This window comes from Lithobates pipiens, unplaced genomic scaffold (genome assembly GCF_037356315.1).
Source record: "Lithobates pipiens isolate NorthernLeopardFrog02 unplaced genomic scaffold, aLitPip1_a1.2 Scaffold_1, whole genome shotgun sequence".
Classification (NCBI taxonomy): domain Eukaryota; kingdom Metazoa; phylum Chordata; class Amphibia; order Anura; family Ranidae; genus Lithobates; species Lithobates pipiens.
This window is the reverse complement of record NW_027507685.1, coordinates 201908867-201925894: the sequence shown is the minus strand read 5'-3', so window position 1 is coordinate 201925894 and position 17028 is coordinate 201908867. Positions and strand designations below refer to the sequence as shown.

The following is a 17028-nucleotide window of genomic DNA, read 5'->3' as shown; positions in this document are numbered from 1 at the left end:
GTGGTTCGGGGCCACTGCACAGAGCATGTATGTATAACCCTGTTATTTTAAAAAAAAAAACATTTTTTTAGACATTTCAATCACTTTAAAGTGTATTTCTAGGCAAAACTTACAAAAACAAAATATGAGGAAGATTTAGACCATCTGTCAGGCTTTTATTGCTGTCTTTATCTTCCTTTGGGAGATTCATCCCTTTATTTGTACTGGTGACCATTGTAACTGAGAAAATTTAAGGAGAAATTGAAAATTTTAGAGTTGTGCCCAGAACAAGAGGTAAGGGGAAATCCCCAATGGGAACACCCCTTTTGGGAACATCGGTTTAAAGACCCTTTCAGATGGGCCTTCTGATCAGCTCTGCCTGTGAGTGTTTCAGCCTGACCTGATTGGAAGGCCCATTCTTATAGTTGGTGTATTTAATGTGTGGACCAAGACAATTCCTCTTCTTCCAATGTGGCCCAGGATGTCAAAAGGTTGGACACCCCTGCTTTAAAGAGACACACTAACGTGAAGTTAATGTCATTGCTGAACACCCCTTTTGGGAACATTGGTTTAAGGACCCTTTCAGGTGGGCATTCTGATCAGGTCTGCCTGTCAGTGTTTCAGGCGGACCTGATTGGAAGGCCCATTCATCCCTACAGACAGGTGGGTGTAAACGGAGTTGTGTCCGTTTACACCCACCTACCCCCCGGTCCGATCAGGCCCGCTAAAAAAACAGGCAAGTCCGTTTAGGCAGAGTGGATTGGTATAGACAGACAGCGGAGTTTGTTTACTCCCAGCCGCCCATAGAGCAAAAGCAGCCTCTGCCCATGTCCATGCCCGTTCTGCAGATACTGAGCGGTCACAAATATGCCATCTGCCTGCTGTTCCCATGTGAAAGGGGCTTAAGGCTTCATTCACATGTGCAGGTAGGAGATGGTAAAGCCGGGCGCTTGAGCCTGCCTGTCTGCCTGCTCAGAGTTGTACCAATGCCATGGCAAAAATGAAATAGCATGTGACATTTGGCGGGCTTTACCGACCAATGCAAGTCTAAGGGGGAGTGCCCCAACTGCCTCACAACCGAATGCAACACACGCGATTGCAGTGCACTAGTGTGACATTTACGGGGTTAAATCAAGCAGTGAGAAAGTGACATAACACTTCGCCACCTGTCAAATGCCTTCTGAAGAGTGATCCAAAGTGGATTGCTTTTCATGGGATACTGCACAAAGGCAAATGAGCCCCTAGAGGGGAATTTCCCTCACTTTGCAAGTTCCTTTTACTTCCTGTTACATGCTTGTGACAGGAAGTAAATGGAAATGTCCCCAACAGTACACAGAGAGCAAAAAGATAAACTGGCAGGTGTTTTAGCTCTTCACTACTCTAATCTATAGAAATTGTGACTTATTTTGAACTTTGTGAAATTTCATCATTGCTCATAGCAATCAGTAATGTTTTTTTGTTTTCTTTTAATGCATGCTGAAACACGTCAATGACTTGTTAGCAAGAACACACACCTTTCTTCCATCCAGGCATTACAAATCAGCCCATTGTCCCCCGCTAGCGCAGTCAGACCACATTCATGTACTCAGCACAGTGTACACAACGCTCTCATTTAGAAAGAAGTGAAACCAAAAATATTAGCAGTGCAGCATGTGACAGTGTGTGCGGTAAGTGTAGAGGGAGCCATGCACATGGTCAGGGCTGACATTGTATACTCTGCTCTGGCAGACACTCCCCCATTACACCCCTTTACCTGAGGAGGTCACAGCCAAGACACCTCTGGGAAAGCTCAGTCTTCAGCAGACACATTCAGACATGCTGTGCTGCTCAGGGAAGCAATACAGATCTGGATCAACCAGAAAACTGCAAAGACTTCTGGGAACCTTTGTTCTCTAGGGAGAGGCTTCTTATGCAAACTTAAATGCAGTTGTGGTTACTCTGCAAGACCCAACGTGTTTTGCCAGCATGGTCTAACCCAGCATTTCCCACTTCTATTTTTCTGGTGTCTTAGCCCTTGTACACACGGTCGGACATTTCGACAACCAAATCCGTCTGATTTTGTCTGACGGATTTTGTCTGAAACTGTTGCATACACACAGTCGGACAAAGTTGTCAGAAAATCCGATCGTACTTAACGTAATGACGTTATTTAGTTACGATGGGACTACGTTCAGGCTAGTAGCCAAAAGCTTTGGTCTAGGAATTTAATCTGAGCATGCTTGTTGTCAGAAAATTTTATAGACAAGTTGGAAAACTTGGTCCATCGGATACTCCGATGGAAACAGTCCGATGAAGCCCACACACTGTCGGATTATCCGACAACACGGTCCTATCGGACATTGTCCATCGGAATATCCGACCGTGTGTACAAGAGCTTAGTGATGTGCATAGTTGGGTATCTTAACCTATAAAGCTACAAAGTAAGTCTCCAATAAGTACGTGTCCTCTCCACATATCCTTGGAACAACTACAAGCGCATGCAATGCTATTCATGGTGTTGCCTGTTGTGACAGTGCTAGGCCTTGCCGTGGTGTAAATAGAGGTAAAGAGCACACAAGGTTCTCATGAGTGCAGAGTGAGGGGCTCCAGAAGATCAGTTTACAGTGGAGAAAACTGGTCTTTTGGTTTTCCCTGTTCTGTTACTCCCAGATCGAGGTCTGGAGTTTAGAGACTGTGAAGAGCTTTGGGAGGCAAGAAGGGTGCCTGTGCATGTATGCACCATACTGTGATGGAAAGAACAGGGATCCTAAGCCTGTGGGCTAGAAAGCCGAGAGCAGTGCAGAGCTGTGCGTGAACACAGCCGTGCTGTGTAAGGTGGTTTGATGGACCAGACCAAAAGCCTAAGCTTGAGGCCTGAGCAGTGACCTTGCAAGAGGCCAGGAAGATTAACATTATTTATTTTTCAAATAATGGTGGGAATAAATAAAAAAAGAGAGGTCCATAGTATACCCCAAGGCCAGCGTGGCAGGGGTAATGGGGCTTAGAGACCAAGAGGTAATGGTAAGAGGGTGGGCATGTCGGGGATTGTTAGGGCTTTTCAGAGTGGGTTATGGAGATGGGGGTGGAACTTTGGGGGGAAGTGAGTCGGGGAAGGAAAAAGGGGGGTGGTGTTTTAGCTGCAAGGAGAAGAGTGTGGAAACAAGTAAGGCACCGTTCGCTTTCCCTACCATTATGGGGGACTTGGAGACCCTGATGTCCCAGCCTGGCGTGTCAGTGACAGCGAATGGCCTGGGCCCTCGTGAAAGATGGCTGCTGCTGATGTCACGGGCGGCCAAGATAGCACTCGGCAGATGTCAGGAGTGACGGGCTGTCAGACCCACGTACCTGACAGATGAGCCCGAAATAGCAGGGGAAGGTCTCCCTTACGGGTCTGGTTCACGGCCCCTGATAGGATGGACAGGAGGCACGGGAGCGCAGACGGGTATGAGAGCCTGGCAGGTAAGATGCTGAAGGAGAGATCCGACGGCAGGGTTCAGACAGGTAGACAGACTCTCACAGCTGGATGCAGGAGCAGATGCGAGCAGAAGGTGGTGAGCAGGTCCAGCCACAGGCACAGATGACAGCAGGCAGATAGTGCAGAAAAGGGATAAGCAAGCTCGAGTCCAGGTCACAAGCAGGGTTGGCAACAGGCGGGCAGCGTGGTACAAAGGAGCTGGCAGATGCGAGGTCAGAGACAGGCCGAGGTCAAAGGCAGGCAGCAGACAGGAAAATCCAAGGGACGAGCCGGGTAAACAGGAGTTCAGGAACACAAGCAAAGTCACAGGCAACAGGGCACAGGAAGCTGCAGATCGGACAGCACCGAGCACACCACGGGGGAACACTTAAGTAGGCCAATTGGTGCCAACGCGCACCCGCGCGCGCCCGCACAGCCGCGCGCCCAGCAGCACCAGCGTGCACCAGCACACACCGACGCCCCGCAGCGCGCCCAATGACACGTCCGCTACGGGTAACTCTCTGACAGTACCCCCTCCTCAAGGGCAGCCTCCGGATGCCCGTCCGGGCCAATCAGATGTGCCTGCGATGGTCAGAGACTGAGGAAGAGAAGATTAGGATGTCATCCAAGTAAACGATTACATATAAATCTAACAGGTCACGGAAGACGTCGTTTATAAAGTGTTGGAAAGTGACGGGTGCATTACACAGACATGGGGCATAACAAGGTATTCGAAGTGCCCGAACCGCGTACGGAAGGCAGTCTTCCACTCGTCCCCCTCACGAATGCGGATTAAGTTGTAGGCACCGCGGAGATCTAACTTGGTGAACACAACAGCGGATCCCAGTCTTTGGAAGAGTTCAGGCACTAAGGGTAGCGGGTAGCGATTTTTTATGGTAATTTTATTTAGCTCCCGATATACAATACAAGGTCGAAGAGAGTGGTCTTTTTTTTTCAACGAAAAAGATGCCGGCCCCAGCTGGGGAAGTAGATGGGCGAATGAAGCCTTTCTTGAGGTTTTCATCCAAATAGCCCTTCAGAGTTTCCAGCTCTTGCTCAGTTAACGGAAAAATTCTTCCAAAAGGGACCTCAGTTCCGGGTAGAAGCTCTATCGGGCAGTCGTAAGATCTGTGCGCGGGTAAGGTTTCTGCTCCTTTCTTGCTAAACACATCCGCAAAATCCCGATAGGGCTCAGGAATTGCTTCAGGTGACTCAGGATCAGAGTCCAGACTGAGAAGCTGAGTGGACGTGGAAGGGACTTCAAGAAAGCAGTGCTGTTGGCAGTAGCCGGAAAGAAACTCGACCCTCCCTGTGGCCCAGTCGATGTTGGGGTTGTGGGCTTGTAGCCAGGGCATTCCCAAGATAATGGGAAACAGAGGGGAAGAGATGGCGTCCAAGCAAAGGAGTTTACGATGGTTAGGACCCATGGTGGCCAGCAAGGGGATGGTTTCCTGGGTGACAGGAACAGAACTTAGGATGGAGCCATCAGCAAGGTGCACCACCAGGCTCTGGGACTTTGGTCGGAGGGGAATGCGGTGATTGGCAGCAAATGTCTGGTCAATAAAACAACTACAGGCTCCGGAATCAATTATGACTGGAACTGGGATATCCTTGTCGGGAAGCTGTAGAACGACAGAGAGAGCAAGGTGAGAAGTAGACTTAGGAAGATTAGGAGCATGCTTGAAAGGAATAGGAAGAGACTTACGTGTCTTGTTAGGACAAGATCTCACGTAGTGACCTGGTTCCCCACAGTACATACACAGGTTACTGGCTCTTCGACGTTGCTATTCCTCCAGAGTGAGGGATGGACGGATGAGACCCAGCTGCATGGGTTCAGGGGGTTCAGGTCCCGGAGCCGGAGGAGCTAGGGTGGTCGGCCAAGAAAAGCTGGAAGCACTAGGAACCTTGGGGAGGACCCAAGTAGGCCGAAACTGGCCGGAGGACCTCTCAGAATGATGTTCCCTAAGGCGTCGATCGATTTGGATGGAGAGGTTGATGAGCTCTTCCAGAGACTGAGGGACACCGACCCGTGCCAGTTCGTCCTTGAGTGAATCAGACAAACCCATGCGGAACAGGGCGGCATCATTCCATTCTGTATCAGAACTCCAACGTCTAAAGTCCACCACATAGTCCTCTACCGCCCTGCGCCCCTGCTGTAGGGCATGCAAGGCAGCCTCCGCAGTTGCTCTCAGCTGGGGATCCTCATAGAGCTGGAACATAGTGGCGAAAAAGGTATCCAGACTGTCAAGGGAGGGCGACTTCTGCTCTAGGAGACGATGGGCCCAGGACTGGGGTTCACCAGACAGAAGAGAAATCACGAAGCCCACTTTAGTCGCTTCCAGGGAGAAGGTGCGAGGTTGTAAAGCGAAGTAAAGCTCGCAAGCATTGCGGAAGGACCGGAACCTACCGCTGTCACCAGAGAATCTCTCTGGAGTTGGTACCCTGGGTTCGGGAGGCAGCATTACTACGGAGGGTGCTGATGCTGGTCCGGCAGCGGAAACTCCTGGTTGGTGTGCAGGAGACGACAGTACCTGGATTTGGCCTTCCAGTCTGGTGTAGCCTTCTTGCAGACTCTTCACGGCTTGAGTGAGACCCGCCAGGTGTCTGCACAATTCCTCCATGGGGCAGGCTCCCTGCTCGGGCTCAGACATGGCTGTCCGATACTGTCAGACCCACATACCTGACAGGTGAGCCCGAAATAGCAGGTGAAGGTCTCCCTTACGGGTCTGGTTCAAAGGCAGGCAGCAGACAGGAAAATCCAAGGGACGAGCCGGGTAAACAGGAGTTCAGGAACACAAGCAAAGTCACAGGCAACAGGGCACAGGAAGCTGCAGATCGGACAGCACCGAGCACACCACGGGGGAACACTTAAGTAGGCCGATTGGCGCCAACGCGCACCCGCGCGCCCGCACAGCCGCGCACCAAGCAGCGCCAGCGCGCACCAGCACACACCGACGCCCCGCAGCGCGCCCAGTGACACGTCCGCTATGGGCAACTCTCTGACACGGGCCGGGCCAGAACAACGGGTCGTGAGGACGCTCCCCTGTCTGAGGGGGAGCTAGAAGAGGGGATTGATAAAGAGCTGGTGGCGATGTCTGCAGTGGTGAATGGGATGATGAGTGGTAGAGGTCCAATTACATGGCAGCCTGGTAAGCGGCCTTTAGGCTGACCCTCTGTGTCTGTGTGTGTGCCTGTTTCTGGGGGACTGCGTTCTGGGGGGTGTTGAATGGTGCTTCTGTGTTGTCAGGGGCTGGGGTTGCAGTGACTTCTGGGAAGGCAAGGACTGATGCAACTGTTGGCAGAATTGAGGGATGTTTTAGGAGGCTGGATCCTTTATCAGGTGCTGGGTTGCCCACGGTGGCCTGGGTTCCTCATGTAGGTTCAGGTGCAAGTGTATCGGGGCATTTGGCGGTGGACGGCAGCACATCCTGCTGGCCTCTGGATTCGCCAAGAGCTTTCGTATCCCATGTAGGCTTCCCCACCCCCCAATCTAAGGTCAATTTGAGGTCAGTGTTGGAGGTGGTGTTGGCGAAACTAGCAAAAGGGGTGGAGCTGGGCCGCATGGCAAGTCTGTTTATCTTGTCGCCACTGGATAATTTGGTGGTTTCTCCTTTGGGGGTAGTCCCCAAGAAGGAGCCCAACAAGTTTAGGTTGATCCATTATTTTTTCGTATCCCAGAGGGAGTTCGTGAATGGGTTCATAGATCCTGGTTTGTATTCCGTTTCATACACATCGTTTGACGCGACAGTGTGTTGGGATTCGTGTTTATAATCAGCTATATTGGCGAAAACAGAAATGTAATCTGCTTTTCACTTGTTGCCTGACAGTTTTCACTGGTTGGGTTGTAACTGACCCAGAAACATAGGGCGGACCTGTTAGTTTGGGAGTCATATTTGGATTCCTATAATGGCATGTCGGTGTGGATGTCTGAAGCTATGTCCAGTTTTGATTTGGAGTTATTCACTGATGCCGTGGGATTGGCAGGCTATGGGGCATATTTTGGGGGGCAGTGGAAAGCAGGCCTGTGGCCGTTGGAATGACGGGAGGCTGGGTTTAGCAGGAATTTAGCACTTTTGGAACTGTTTCCGATTTGCTTGCAGTGCAGCTTTGGGGTTCTCAGTTTTCTTTTCTTTTCACTTTCAATGATAAATGGTAAACAGGACAAATAGAGAAGGTAGATTTTTCTAATGGGGCACAGACAACAATAAACACTGACATCTCCACTCTATCCAAAACTAATAAAAAAAGTTCTATGTTTAGTTGTACTTTAGGTTAAAAAATGGCTTGCACTGTGTCGTGATGAAAGGGTGTCACAGCTAGCTCAGTGGAGGATTCTAATAAGAAATAAATGGGGTTTTCCCACAAATAAGGATTTCTCTCAGTCAGAGCTCCACCCTCAGGGGACAGATTTCTGCAGGAGCAGCGAGGGAGCAGACATGCAAGGAATTTTCACTGTATAAAGGAATTTTCTCTTAGCTTAATGAATGTGGTGAAAATTCACTTTGCAATGAATATCCAATCACAAGCAAAGAAAATTTAGAAAATTATTTTTGCTTGTACATGATTGGAGGCATTTCATATCTCATAAACCTACGTGCAAGTTCCATGATCCTTTCGAGTCCACGAGAGGACCTAGTATGGGTGGTCCCCATGGTCATTGTCTACTTTTGACTAAACTTGCTGCCACTAGACTGGAGCCTCTCAAGAGCACGTAACTGTTGGTAGTACATACACTATCTCTTTCTGATTACTGGTTACTTATGCTTAGTATATTTTGTACTCCCTCTCTTCATGTCTAGTAATTAGATTTTTTTTTTTTTGTATGATTTATCAATGTACCACACAGTAATGGATGCTACTTTTGTGTACCCGCTTGCTATGACATGTATGTGATTACTTTATTTACGAATAAAAACTTTTTGTGGAAAAAAAAAAGAAAAGAAAATTATTTTGCAAAGTGCAAACAGACTATTTGCCTTTAGTAAATCATTTGAGAGGGAGAGAATACAACCAAATAACAGGACTAAAGCCTCATACACACAATCGGACTTTGTACAAACTTTCCCTTGGATTTTGGTACAAAGGGCGTCGGCCGTGAACTTGTATTGCATACACACAGCAGGACTTTTTCAGCCAAATTTCACCAAATCACGTGGTTTTTCTGCTCTTTGCATTGGTTCTGAGCAAGCGTGTTTGTACTTTGTACAAAAGTCATATGGTTTTCTGTACACACGATCGGACTTTGCTCCATCGGACTTTTGTTTCCGGAAAGTTTGTCTGTTTGCACAGCCAACAAAAGTCAGATGAAAACCAAAAAAGTTTGTCTGATGGAGAGTACACAAGGTCAGATGTTGCCTCAAAACAGCAAATTTGCATGTTTGTTGTACAAACATGCATGCTCAGAACCAATGCAAAAGGTAAGACAACTATACAGAAGTTGACCAAAGATGGCGGTAAAGAGCAGAAAAACCACGTGATTTGATGAAAGTTGGCTGAAAAAGTCCTGCCGTGTGTATGCAATACAAGTTCTCGGCCAACGCCCTTTGTACAAAAATCCATGGGAAAGTTTGTACAAAGTCCGATCGTGTGTATGAGGCTTTACAGTTATCCCTGTAGTCTTACAACCTTGCAAAAGTTTGGATGAAATCCTAACAACTACCTATATCTGACTTTTGTCCTTTGAGCTATGTGGTAATTTTAGCTTCAATTTTCTTTTTCTGAGCTCTAAAACATAAACCAAGGCTACAGTACAATTAGCTGATGCTAAATAATGAACATAACAAAGCTATAAAGCTTTCAGCACATCAGTTTTGCAGGAATTAAGCAAACAATATCACCGGCTTTTTTATATACATCTGGGATAGTTTGTAGTTAATTAAGACATTCAAATACAAATGAGATAGTTTGTTGTTCATGATATGTCATTGGAAAAGACAAGTCAAGATTACAGCAATGTATATTTTATTTTCTAATATTCAGTTTCTTTTTTTTTTTTTTTTGCTGCATGCTTGGCAAATGGCTAATGCTACTTACACACGACCGGACTTTAACAGCAAAGGTCTGACGGAACGAATCCATCGGACAATCCGATCATGTGTGGGCTCTTTGCTGTCCAAAAATAGAAATAGAACATGTTTCAAATTTTTCGGCCGGAACACCGCTGGACCCAGTTCCTATCGAGAAATCCGTTCGTGTGTATGCTAGTCCGACGGACCAAAACCGACGCTAGGGCAGCTATTGGCTACTGGCTATGAACTTTCTTATTCTTGTCCGGTCGTACATCATCACGTTCAAATCCGTTGGACTTTGGTGTGATTGTGTGTGGCCGTTCATTCGGAAATTCTGTCGGAACTCCGATGAAATTCCGTCGGGAAGACCGTCGGAAGGTCCGGTCATGTGTACGCGGCATAAAGCTTACCTGTAGGTAAAATCAACATCTCCTAAGCCCGCAGGAGATATTCTAACCAGCAGCATAGTTACATAGTTAGTAAGGTTGAATAAAGACACCAGTCCATCCTGAGTGAGTGTCTACAATTGTCCCTAACCCTGTACATTGCACACTCACATCATTCCCTACCCTCAAGGAGCCCACAATCCAAGGTCCCTATTCATATACTAGGGAAAATTTTTGGACAGAAGCCAATTAACCTACCTGCATGTCTTTGGAGGGTGGGAGGAAACCCACGCATGCACAGGGAGAACATGCAAACTCCAGGCAGGTAGTGTTATGGTTGGGATTTGAACCAGTGACCCTTTTTGCTGGTAGGTAAGAGTGCTAACCACTACACCACTGTGCCGCCCAGCAGCTGGTGACATCACCAGCGCATGCACTCTGAGGGAACAGCATACCCATGCCATTCCTTCAGAGCTGTGTGTCGCAGCCAAGACTCATGCATGCGCAAGAGTGACATCATCGTGGCTCGGCCAGTCAGTCAGCTGGAGTCCACGAACCTGGAAGGAAGACTGGGTGAAGATGGAAGCCTCTGCAGTGGTGACAGTGTGACGCTGGAGGACTTCGTCTTAAAGAGGAAGTAACCCCTGATAGGTCTTACTTCCTCTTTTGTTCCCTGGAAAGTAAATGCACAGTGGACTAGTATGCATTGCATTATGTACCACTTACCTGCAAACGAAGCCCACGATGTCCCCGCTGGTGGCCACGTCCATCTTCACCCCTCCTATTTCCGGGGCTGGGGATTCCGACTCTGTGACTGGCTGGAGTCAGGTGACGTCACTCCGGCGCATGTGCGGGGGAGCCGACGGTCACGGCATGGACCCTTTAGAAACTGCACGATCGTGCCCTCTCTTTAGTCCGCATGCAGTGCAAGCATATATTGTAAATATCTCCTAAACCGTGCAGGGTTAGGAGATTTTTCCAGTACCTACAGGTAAGCCTTATAGGCTTACCTGTAGGTAAAATTGGTGTGTAAGGGTTTACAACCGCTTTAAAGTGGTTGTAAACTCTTTACAACCACTTTTCACTTCAGGTAAGCCTATAATAAGGCTTACCTGTAGCTACTATGGATAGCTGCACAGTTTAGGAGATATCCCCTATATCAGCATGTGCCAATGTTATCGGCACATGCACAATGAAGAAACGGCTAGTTCGTCCCGTTACTTCAGCTGACGTGCTGTTACCAGCGGTTCCTGTGCGCATGCACGGGAGTAAGATCATTGTGGCTCCAGCCAATCACAGCGCTGTAGCCCATGATACCCGGAAATAACTCTGGAAGCAGTACGTCGGGACTACTGCAGGGCCTTCGATCTAAGGTATTTCATAATGAGCTAGTATGCTATGCATACTAGCTCTTTATGCCTTTGTCTAAAAAACACTTTAAGGTAAGTCTTTCATAATTTGCTAGTATGCGATGCCTGCTAGCACAACATGACATTGCCTTTCGTGGGGAATTTTTATTTATTTATAGAGTTTACCACTGCTTTACAAGATTCAGTTCAAATGTAAAGCATTACATTGTAGATCATTCTATGATGTTTCTCATAAATATATCAGAAGCAAAAAATAGGAATGTTCATAAATAAAGGCGACTAACAATCCAGGAAGACGCCACCTCCTGAAAATGATGGATAACTAGCCGTTATGTGTATCCTATGATTCCAACACTTTCTAAGTTCATGAGCTGGGACAAGGTATGTAGCAGGTCAAGTCAAAATGCCAACAGACACTCATTGACTCAGTAACTTGGAAAGATTTAAAGCCAAAGGATCAGCATGGCAGCAAGGCAACTTGCATTATTAGAAGAAGGTGGTCAGCGATGACAGTTCTCCCAGTACAGGTTTCCTAGATGCTGCCGCAGCTTTTAGCAACTTAATGCAACTGCCTACAGAGGGTGCTCTAAGACCAGATTGTGTTTGCAAGACTTTCAAGTCCGTAGATTATTCTATTGCATCGGCATCATATACATACAATATACCGTACTTAAGATGAAAATCAAATAAAAAGAAAACAAGAGTCCATAAATCAGTCCACCAATGAATAAAATAGCGAATCTTGAATATTGTTGTTAGACTCCACCATCCACCACCTTGTGCAACAGTGCCGCCACCAATAGCTGAATTAACTGCTTACCAGCTCCAGTAGATCCCTCATTACAAGGGATCACTTTGCATCTTTGGCTTAAAACCCAATCTGGGCCTTTCTCCTGGTTACACGGCTTCCTTGTGCCCGTGGTGTCACTTAATAGGATGGATAAGCGGTACACTGGCAATCGCAGCGGCCTCCAGGGTGCAGAGTTTGGCACATCGGCATGTTTGGTGGCTGTTCCAATCAACTGACTTCCGAGGTTGTACTGCAGTTTGATCAGCACTGTCCCATTGGCTCCAGTGGCCCCTACTTTCAGAAGTAGGGTGCTACAAAGAACATAGATTGACAGGGGAGTGAGTGAAAGCCGCTCCAGGTTCTGAAAGGATCCACCCAGATGCCTGATCGGCAGCTGGCTCAGCCTCTGAATGCACTAGTGCAGCAATTCAAATAAAATAAACTTCCCCTGGCCCCTATTGTTCAGCAGAGGGACTGGCGGCAGAAAGGGGACTACCTTTGGGGAGCAGACAGAGTACTCTCCTACCAATAATTAAATTAAGGACCCCGCCTCCTCTATGTCAATCGGCCGAGACAGGCCGTGACTATTGTTGGGAAATGCAGCACTGCAGATTACTCCGCCCTCACCCCAGAAGTATTAAATAGTCCCCTTTCTGCCCCCAGCTCCTCCACTGCTGAACAAATGGGGCTCTGGGTCCTCACCTGTTTCCACAGCCGCAACCACACAAACAGAAAAACGTGCTAGATGCGCTCAGGTGCTGTTAACCACTGGAAATCGCACACATACCCTAGGAACTGGGCTGTGATCCCAGAAATGGTGTAGGAAACTTTTCCTTGCGTTTTAGGAGGCACAGTTGGCCATTCAAATTAATGGGCTGACGTGCACGCTCAAAACATTGCTCGCAGAATTGCATCAATGTGAACCTAGCCTTAGTGTGCACTTTTGTCACCCTCTGAAAAGTGATCTGTGGTGGGTCCTTTTTCATAAAGCATTTGACAGACAGTGATATCGCTTCCTCACCACCTGATTTAATCACTGTAGCACTGGGCAGGGGAGGGGGCGGGAGCAGCGGCATGCTGTAAGGCTGACCTAGGTGCCGGTCAGGAATCCAAGTGGATCTCAACACTATTGTCTGGATCCTCCCAGAGCCTGGAGCGGCTCTCTGACATCAGCCAACAGCAGGCTTTGGCCTGCATTTGGCCACTTATGGGTCACATCATAGGAGAGCACAAGTAAGTGCATTGTTATGTGAGTCTGTGTATGGGATGTGGAGTTAACCAACCCCAGTGACAATCGCTCTGCTGGTGCCTTGATTGTTTTCCCATGAGCTGGAAAATCTCTGCATAGGGTGAGATTGAGAGCACAATCGTCACATCCTATACCATTCAGGTACTAAGAATAAATCAGTAGGTCAGTGTTATGACAGTTTTACAGGATGAATCAATAAACTCTCCTTCTGAATACTTATTGCACAGCAGATGACTGGACCATATGAGATTGCCAGCAAAATTCCAATATTTTCCAGGGATAACTTCCTGTTATAGGATGACAACTCTCTATCCTTATCTCCGAGTGCACTCTCACCCGGTCAGGTGGGTTTGTCATTCAGTTAGGGCAGTGATTTCAACCTTTTTTTTAAACTGTGCACAATCCTGGGGCACACCAGTCTGAGGGCTCATGCACACAAGGAGGTGCGTCTGAGCACGAGCACTTTTTTGCGTGTTCCCTCATGTTGCGTTTTTTTATTAGGCTGCTCTATGCTTGTGAAACATGTAAAAAGGTGCTGAAAAGATTTTTAGATTAAGCCCCACCAAAAAGCATGGTACTGTGGTACCATGTGGTTTAGTGAGCGCAAACATATATGCAATTGGTGGCTGTGTGCGCACAACTGCAAAAGACAACAGATTTGTGTCTGTCAATTTACTATGCCCTTCAGCAGTATTTTCCACAAAACCAGGGGTGTTGCTAGGTGGTGAAAAAGACCAGGGGCTTCAGCCCAAAGGTAAATTTGATAACCCCTCTCACATTTTAAAGTAAGTCCAGCCCAAGCCCAGCATCATGGCGCATGAACCTCAGCACAGCAGATGCAGAGGGGAGGGCTTTAAAACAGACCCGGAAGCCAGAACTGGATGGAGGCCACACTTATGCCCCATACACACAGTCGGTAATTCCTTCGGAAAAAGTACGATCGGATTATGTTGTCGGAAAATCCAATCGTGTGTGGCCTCTATCTGACTTTTTCTGTCGGAATTTCCGACGGAAAAAGTTTGAGAGCTGGATCCAAAATTTTCCGACAACAAAATCTGATCGGACTTTTTCCGATCGTATGCAGTGAATTCTGATGCACAAAGTGTCACACATGAGCAGAAAAAATTTGGAGACAAAAGCTATTGGCTACTGGCCTCTACGTAGTCCTGTCATACGTGTATAATGTCACCTCGTTCGAATGATCGGATTTTCCGACAACTTTGTGCGACCGTGTGCATGCAAGACAAATTTCACCCAAAATCAGTCGGAAAAAATCAGACGGATTTTGTGGTCGGAATGTCCGACAATGTGTATGGGGCATAAGGCTCACTTGCTGGTTGCTGCCTGGCTGCAGCCTGTTCCAGTGCTGTCCAGCGGGCTGCAGAGACAGCACACTGAGTCTGGCCCGAGGGCTCACCTGAGCTGGCTGTGGAGAGCTGGCTGTCCTGTTGCTGTGCTGTACCGTGGGTGGTGGACTGCAGCACAACAGATGCGGAGGGGAGGGCTTTAAAACAGACCCAGGATGGAGGCCACACTAAAGCCGGAGTAACCGCCTCCAATAATTTAGTCATTCGGTTTCTGCCATTCTCGTTCTGGGAACTGCCTGGTGAGAGAGCGGTGATGTGTGCAAACTGCATACTATAGCCCCATGGCCAGACTGGGAATAAAAACCAGCCCTGGAAATAATTTCATACCAGCCCCATAGCATTGTTATACCAGCCCAACAGCATAACATCATCTTTTTTCTTGTTCACAAAAGGGAAAACCATGATTTTAAAGCACATTTGAAGAGTGTATTATACTCACCAGTGCCCATCAGTGCAGCTTTACCAGTGACCATCAGTGCAGCCTCACCAGTGCCTGGGGAGAGAAGAGTCGCCGGTTTACACAGAGCGGGTATCTCTTGCTTACCCGGTGCGGCTGCAGTGTCACACTAAGTCCCACCTCCTGGACCAGCTCTTATGATGGATGTCACACATCCCAGCATTAGACCAGTGTGACTGTCTCTCTTTGTTCTTTGTATTTTTGGTGTGTCCACCACTATTGGGCAATTATCCTCATTCCTCATCTCAGATTCTGGTAGTGGAGAGTAAACAGGAATATTTTTCTCTTCTGTGTGATGGGTTATCGGCACAAACTCTGGGGCCTCTGCCCTAAGAGTCCCATTATTATCTTCCCCTGTCTTTGGGGTGGGCATCAAGATCTGTCTCTGATGCCTCAGGAGGCCACAACCAACTAATTTCCGCTTCTTCCTCCTCATCTGCAGAGGGCGTAGGCTGGGACCTAATTACTGGCCTGCACACAACAGTGGATGTGGAAGGAAGTTCTTCCTCTGGAGTTATCCTGACTGCTTCTGTGAGGAGTAAGAGGTGATTCCGGTGCCAGTGTTTCCTTCTGGCTTGATTTCATACACTGGGAGCCCTGGGAGTTTCCTGCACACAACATATGGCTGTGATCTCCAGCGGTCAGTCAACTTATGTTTGCCTGGAATACCTAGATTACGCGGTAAAACCTGGTCACCTGGTTGAAGATCCTGAACTCTTACTTTCAGATCAAAGTTCCTTTTATTCCTATTTTCTCTGGAGTTCGAGGTAGCTCTAGCCTGTTCATAAGCTATCTTCAAATTCCTCCGCAGTCTGTCCACATAGCCTCGATGAGAGGTCTCTGATGTATGATCAAAGGAGGTCCCAAAGGCTAGATCTTCTGGTAGCTTATCTTCCTCCTGATCTCTTCTGAGATCTTTTTTTGATAGCTTGGGAAGACCCTCTTGCATAGTCTGAGAGACATTACAATAGCACTTGGGTTCCCCCACTGAGGTCACTCCCACTTCTTCGGCTCTACCTTTCCCTTTCTGGCTTGTCCCTTCACAGAGGGCTCTTACTCCTTCCGGGGTAAGTTGAATCCAGACTTCTGAGGGGCTTTGGGAGTCATGGGGCCTTCTTGACAAGGCATCCGCATCTCGATTACCAACCCCTGGTCTGTACTTCAGGCTGAAGGTAAACGCCGAGAGAGCAGCCAACCACCTGTGACTGATGGCATCCAGCTTCGCATTGGTGAGCAAGTATGTGAGGGAGTTGTTGTCCGTCTTGACTATGAATTCAGCCCCGTAGAGGTAGTCCTTCAACTTGTCTACCACTGCCCACTTCAGAGCCAGAAATTCAAGCTTGTGAGTCGGGTAGTTTCTTTTGGCAGGAATTAAACTTCTACTCACATAGGCGACGGGCCGTAGGTGCCCATCATACTCTTGGTAGAGCACCCCTCCTAAGCCATCTCGGCTGGCATCTACATGTAATTCGTAGGGTTTGGCAGGGTCTGCATAGGCCAAAACCGGAGCAGTAATAAGGCTCCACTTCAATTGTCTGAAGGCTTCCTCACAGTCTGGAGTCCACTGGTCCTGAATGGACTCCTTTTTCTTCCTGGGCCCCTTTTTTGGATTTCTAGGCCTATTTGGGTCTATGCCGGTTTTCTCTTGATTCTTCAATAGCTCAGTAAGCGAGTGAGCTATCTTGGCAAACCCTTCTATGAACCTTCTGTAGTATGAACAGAAGCCTAGAAATGATCTAAGCTCAGTCACATTTATGGGTCTGGGCCAAGAAGGGACAGCTTCCAGTTTCTTGGAATCTGTTGCTACTCCTTCAGACACAGTGTGTCCTAAGTAGTTCACTGAGGGTTGGTAGAATTGGCATTTCTCCATTGAGAGTTTAAGGCCCTCATCGTGAAGTCTCTTCAGGACCTTCTCAAGGCGTTCTTTGTGTTCTTCTAGGCTTTTTCCAAACACTATGACATCATCCAGGTACACCAGCACTTCAATCA

General features: G+C 47.8%; 1 protein-coding gene across 3 annotated transcripts in view; it reads right to left on the bottom strand.

The window, feature by feature from the left end:
• The window catches only part of LOC143981923 (calpain-1 catalytic subunit-like), a 116048-nt gene extending 114172 nt beyond the window's left edge, over positions 1-1876 (bottom strand). For all 3 annotated transcript variants that reach the window (XM_077480192.1, XM_077480177.1, XM_077480184.1), the window contains exon 1: positions 1733-1876. The gene's annotated coding sequence lies outside the window, so the exon portion shown is untranslated. The remainder of the gene's footprint in view (positions 1-1732) is intronic.
• Positions 1877-17028: the final 15152 nt, after the last annotated feature.